The sequence below is a fragment of the Tasmannia lanceolata genome, unplaced genomic scaffold (genome assembly GCF_043159265.1).
Source record: "Tasmannia lanceolata isolate RefF3 unplaced genomic scaffold, GAP_Taslan_0.1 ptg000003l, whole genome shotgun sequence".
NCBI classification, from domain to species: Eukaryota; Viridiplantae; Streptophyta; class Magnoliopsida; order Canellales; family Winteraceae; genus Tasmannia; species Tasmannia lanceolata.
Window position 1 is genome coordinate 46,267,094 of NW_027518680.1, and position 6,469 is coordinate 46,273,562.

The 6,469-nt window shown below is 37.9% G+C and overlaps 1 long non-coding RNA gene across 1 annotated transcript; it reads right to left on the reverse strand.

Moving 5' to 3' along the window:
• Positions 1-757: 757 nt before the first annotated feature.
• LOC143854994 (uncharacterized) lies at positions 758-4,948 on the reverse strand. The gene is made up of 2 exons (XR_013237649.1): positions 4,416-4,948; positions 758-1,232 (listed from the first exon to the last, which is right to left on the reverse strand). It is a non-coding gene; the product is annotated as an uncharacterized LOC143854994 (long non-coding RNA).
• Positions 4,949-6,469: the final 1,521 nt, after the last annotated feature.

Genomic DNA, 6,469 nt, shown 5'->3' on the forward strand with positions numbered 1-6,469 from the left:
AAATCGGTATTCTTTTGACATTGGGTTTTGATTTTGGGATTTAATCGGCCAAAGGAGGCCTTTCGATGTTCAGATTGGGAATCGATCTAGGTTACTAGAGTCTGTCTGGTACTGATTATTTATTTCTTTTTTTTCTCTTTTTTTTTTTCACGGAGTTTGACGGCATTTCCAGGTAAGATAATGGATTTTCTTCTTTCAAGATTCTAATGCGTGCTTTCGGCTTTCATAGAGCGAAACTTGTTCCTTGACATCCTCCATCTATGGATTTGTAACTCTTGATATCTGATGACCACTTTTCAATACTTGCTCTTGAACTTCTTATCTTGAATTTGTTGGCTTCATGTTATGAATTTGAGAACCAAGGTCATTGATTGGAAATATGAAAGTTATTTCCACTCTATGCCCCTTGCATAGCATATGATATTCACTTCATTCTTTCTTGAACCTTCTATCTGGGTCTTTCTCTTGACATTAATGGTAACGCTTACGGGACCATCTTTTTATCCTCAAAACGGGTTTACCAATTCTTCACACTCTTCAGAGGGTAATGTATTTTCAATCGGCATTTATTGGATCAAGGTTTCAGTGCCAGTGTTTACCACTTCAATTTCATCTTTGAAAGGCTGAGATTGGCGCTCCTCCTCTTGTTCAAGTAATCGTTGTGACTCAAGTGGAGTTTCGTCAATTTTGTTCTCATTTGAGGAGGGAGTCTTATTTTAAGATCAGAAGCACACTTAAGAAATAGACACAAGTGAACTATTGGAACTGAAACTTTATTTAAAGAAAAAGATACTACATCTGACAACCTATCCTGAACATGTTCAGGATTCACAACTCTAAAAGAAAAACAAAAGATAACTTGCCTAGACTAGGCATTAACCTAGAACTGTAGAACCGGACTCAACAATTGTACTGACCATGATGGCTGACTCAAAATAAAATAGTAAACGACTAAAACTTTAACTGCCGCAACTGTCTAGCTTCGGAGGCTCGGTGAAAGCTGGCTCATAAATGGTACTTTCAACTTTGGACAATGATGACTGATTCGCATAGGGAAATGCCCCTAGCTCAAGGATTCTGAGAGTGAACTCTGAAGGACTTAGCAAAATAATCTTGAAAAAGGTAGCCCCTAGAGGAGGAACAGACCAGGGGTACAAGCAAGATTGGATTATCTGGACCAGGCATGATCAGATCATGAGAACGCATAATCGAAAGATTGTGAGATTCTGCATCTGCCAGTTAGGGGATGGCATGAAGATACGATCGAATCGTATGACAGAAGAACGAAAGACGCACGATCAAAAGATTAGATGAGATAGCATAAGATTGCTTTCAACGGATAGATCATGAATGACTAATCCTATGAGATCTTTGGAAATGATGGGATTTATATCCTAACTCAAAGGGAATTTTTTTTTTTTTTTTCACATTTTATCAGTGTTACCTGAAGGCATCAACCTTAATCCTAATCTATCGGAGTGGAGAGAGAATCTCGACTCATGACTTTGTTCGTGTATATAAGGACCGATCGTGACCATTGGAAGATGGACCACGGCCTAATCTAGACACAAATGGGTAGGATATCCTAAACTAGGCTCACACACATGATGCACATGTGTTCGTATACTATATGCATGTGTGGGTTAATCTAGGGGTAAGGCCAAGAGTTCCCTTAGCGCGAATCCATGTTCGATATACTGTACCAGTGTCCAGCGTATCAGTACGTGAACAAGAGATCCGTTTACGCACCATAAAGGTACTAGGCTAAGGGTGGAATGCTTCTCTAGCACAGAGGCACCAGGTGATGAAATCCCAGTCAACCATGCTAGATAACACTCCGGGTTCCTAAAATAGGACGTGTGTGCACGTGAAATGCAAGGGTTTAGATGCAAGTGATGTAAGTGTGTGCAATAAGTTTGCGCAATCTATGATGCCTTCAGGTTTTGTTAGATTAAGTTCAAGTAAAATGTGATGAGAAAATAAAACAAGGCAAACTAATCTAACAAGTATAGAGTTTTTATGAGCCAGTTAAATTAAATTCAAATGAATTATCTTTTGAAATTTTAATGAAGTTAGGTGGTCCCCAGCAGAGTCGCCAGACTGTGGTACCCTATCCCGCGAGAGGGGTGGGGCGCGAGCCATCGCGCCTTCTCTCTCTTGGTCTCTCGTATCCACGCGATTGGCGTGTGTTTTTTAATTGTTGATTTGAATCCATCTTTCCTGTGAACTTGGGATCACTAAGGCAATCCGAATTCCACACAAAAGAGACTGACAGAGTCGCCACCTAGATGTGGGATCTAGGACCCATAATTAACCAGAAATCTAGACTCGCTACCTGGTTACGAGAATGGAAGGTATGGGGAGTTATCCGCCACATGCACCATTCCTGCCCGATAATCGGTCTTCGATTCCAAAAGCTAACTCCTTTAAATTTATTTTAAATGGCTCATTCAACTCTATGTTAATGTGCGAACTAAGTGACATGCATCCTATGATCTAATTTCAATGTGAATCCTAGATGTGTATCTTGATTTATTAATTTGTCTGGATTCATTCTAAGTGAAAGTTCTCCTAGAATTCTAATTTCACGGAAAGTCCTAAGTGATTTGATTAAGCATTTACAAGAAAATTAATATACAAAACACCACAATTTGTTGTGGTGCCGACTCGCGGGTGGTATGCCGTCAGACATCCAAGCTGCCTACGTACCCAAGCCTCACTGGGATCAGAGTCGACGTAGTTCGGTGCACCTAAGCTAAGCTACTTATGCCTAACTCAACTAGGACACCGACCTAGACGGGATTGACTGTTTCAACAGTTTTAGGAGAAGTTATTTAATTCAAGTTGAGGATTTTATTATCTTAAGATTTCATCTAAGATGCTATATGATTCTCATCTAAATGCAAATGGTCCCTTAGACTAATGCAGGTTTGCCTACATCCTAGTTTACTAGGCTTGTCCTAGGGAAAGATTGGGTGACTAGTGTAACTAGACCTATGGCACGGTTGCTATACATAGCAAACGTCCGTGATGAGGCTGGACTCCTAACTCTAGGACTCCCTAAAACCTAAGACTCCCTAAAACTTAGGACACGACACGACACCGGTGTTCCTAAATTGGGCTCTAAGGGTTCCTAAAGGAATTTTGAATCCACCGGCTCTTGGAAATCTCGAATTCTTTTGGGCTTGTGGAAACTTTTAGAGTTTTCTTGAAGCTTTTATTATCTGAAGGTATTTAGTGTGTTTGGTAGCTTTTAAAGTTGTTTATTTAGAAGGTTTTAGTTTCACTTGAAATTTTTAGTGGTCTTTTGGTTAATGGCTTTTAACGGATTTTTATCAGTGGATTTTAAATGGGTGAATTTTAGTTTTGTTAATTTTAGGTTGGATGTACTTTAGATTAATGTCTTTCGATTTTGGTTTGGAAAATGACGTTAACACAACCAAGTTTTGACAATTGCACAAATTCGACAAACCATTGACCATTAAAAGATCTAACAAATGCAGCCCACTAAAACTGTCGTAACTCTTTAACCGCTTGGCCAAATTCAACGTACGAACATGCGTTGGAAAGATCTTTTATAGGGCTACAACTTTTTAGTTCTCCATTGTTTGTAAATCTGTGATTTAGAGGTTCGAATTTGTGTTGCAAACAAAAGGACAGCAACATTAAACTGGAAATGCCTAAAGGTGTGCCGCAACCATTTTGGACTTAACTTTTTAACCACTCGCCGTCTGATCTAGCACGAATACTCGTTGGAAACGGCACGAAAATATCTACGACTTTGTAGTTAACCATTTCCCACGATTCTGTTGTTTAGAGGTCGAAAAATCTGTTTAAAGTCTAACAGCTAGCACTATGACGGGAATGATATTGGCACCCCCATGTTTTCTTTTGATAGTTCTTATTTTTTTAGTGATTAAAAGACGGTGAATATGAAAAATGGCTTGAATGGGCCTGAGATTAGATTCAAATGGGATGTTTGAAAAAGGGGTTGTTTTTATCTACTTGGCAAGGTGGGGTATGGATATTGGGTTCTTGAGATTGAGTGGGGGCTGTTGTTATCAAATTGGAGTGGGGGCTGTTGTTATCAATTGAAAGATGGAGGTTTTGTAAGCCAAATTAAATGGGTTTTGATAATTCATGTAAAATTCAAGTTTTCTTTCTTGTAAATGTTCAAAATTTTTAATGAATTGTTTTCCCAAAAGAAATCTAAATTCCCTAACAAGCCAATGATTTCAACATCCCATTGCAAATAGGTTCTAATGACCCTAACACATTAATTATATTTAGCATAAGTGAGAACATGACCAAGGCCAAACTAGTACAAAATTAAACATGACATCAACCAAAATATACGCAAAACAACACTCAATCCTACAAATATAGAAAAGAAAATAAAATTCCAAAAGACATACCTTTTTGTAGACGATATTCCATGCAAACTTATGGAGAAGAGGGATTTGGTCTAGAGAGAGGGCTTGAATTTTCTAAGAGAGGGGTTCTCTCCTCTTTTCTTTTTTTTCCTTCTTTTCTTTGGTGAGATGAGAGGGTATTTATAGGAGAATGGGATAGGAGGTTAGGTGAGGTTAGGTGAGGTTAGGTAAGGTTAGGTGAGGTTAGGTGATGTTAGGTGAGGTTAGGTGAGGTTAGGTGAGGTTTGGATGGTTATGATGGGAGGAGAGGTTAGGTGAGGTTAGGTGAGGTTTGAATGGTTAGGATGAGAGGAGAGGTTATGTGGTTTTGGATGGTTAGACCCAGGTCATGATCTGCCATTGATCTAACGATTTACGGAAATCGGGTCTCGGAATGGAATCAGGGTCCGGGCTATGAAGTGACCCTAGCTTATTTTGTCCCGATTGATGATCCGTAAAGTCAGATCAAGATATTAATGACCTAAAACATATAAATCAATGATAGAGGGGGTTCTCACATGGATTTAACACACTAATTTATTTGTTGATTAAAACAAAACAAAATGGGGTGTCTACATCAACATAGGTAGAATACCATTTCTAGCAAAATTAAGTGTTAAAAGCCATGTCTAAGGAAATCCACTCAAATCCTTTCTTAGACATCTCTTTTGCCCTAGGTGAGTAAGTATGTTTATTACTATGCTCCTGTTGTCCTTCAAACCCATTCTTATGTGCTTAATGACTATCATTAAATGCATAAGAAATCTTGATGGGTTAAATTGATGTATTCCAAAAAGATTAAAATGAATATCCTCTCATGACTAAGATAAAATTATCTAGTCATAGTAGTTTATTTTGAAATGCATGTGTCAAAGGTGTTCACCACTTGACATTCTCTAGAAGTCCTTGGATTATTCTCTACAGTCCTTCATGAATATTTTTCTTGTAGAGAATTAGAAATGAGTCTAGATTCAATGTATGAAACTCAATTGAGTAAAGTTGAAAATGTCATAGGAATCTAGTATCTCGTTTGGGCAGCTATTCAGTGTAGTGGTTATCATGTAACGCATTGTGATGGGAACACTTGTATCCCACACATCTTGGTTTTTCATGGGCCTTTTGCACTCTGTGCTTAAATACCCTATCTTATATATAGTGGTTTGTAGATGTAGGCATAGATGCTTGGACCATGATTCTTGTGTCCAAAAATGGTAGACTATCCATGAGTGCTCTCATTGGATGAGCCATGGATGTCTCTCTTAGACATGAGATTCTATTGATCGCTCTCATAATGTCTAAGTTCTATAGATTTAAGCTTAATTGATAATCTATATAATCTATACTTATTTTCCCTTGCATGATACTAGGTACATGGTAAAGATGGTACACTTAAATTTAAAAATCACTAAATTGGTACTTTTAGTCCTCTTACCTAGTAAGTTGGAGAGTGTACATTCACTTTTAATTAAAACACTAATTTCTTTGGCTTTTAGCCAACATTTTAACCATGATAAGCCATATGTACCTTGTATGTTATACTTATATATTATATGCACATATTTAGGGGGAGCATGGTTTGCTAGACTGTCATCTCTTTTAATATCATATGACTACCTATAGCAATCATGCATTAGTGGTCCAAGAGTGGTTTGGAAATCATTCACCTTTAAACCCCTTGGTGTCTATGTGGTTGGACAACCCTTTAGATTCATACACTGTATGAGTCACTTACAAAGGGAGAGTTATCCATGCTCAATGTCTGTCCATCCATCTTATCAGACGATGTTTAATGTGCATCACATATGATAAGTAAACTCATGTGGAGCCACATTGCTCTATATGTGTTGTAGTTGGGTCTTGTCCTATTTATTAAATTTGAGATCATCTCTCATCTTTTGACAAGATCCTTTTGCCTGTGCCTTAGTGCCATATCTTCTCTAGCCTTATACTTATCTTGGATAGACTTATATGTTTCTATCTCTGCCAATGATAAGTATCTTGTTCTAGAGTTTAAAAAATCTCTAGAACCCTTCTTCATTGGACAATGCTTGAGATGA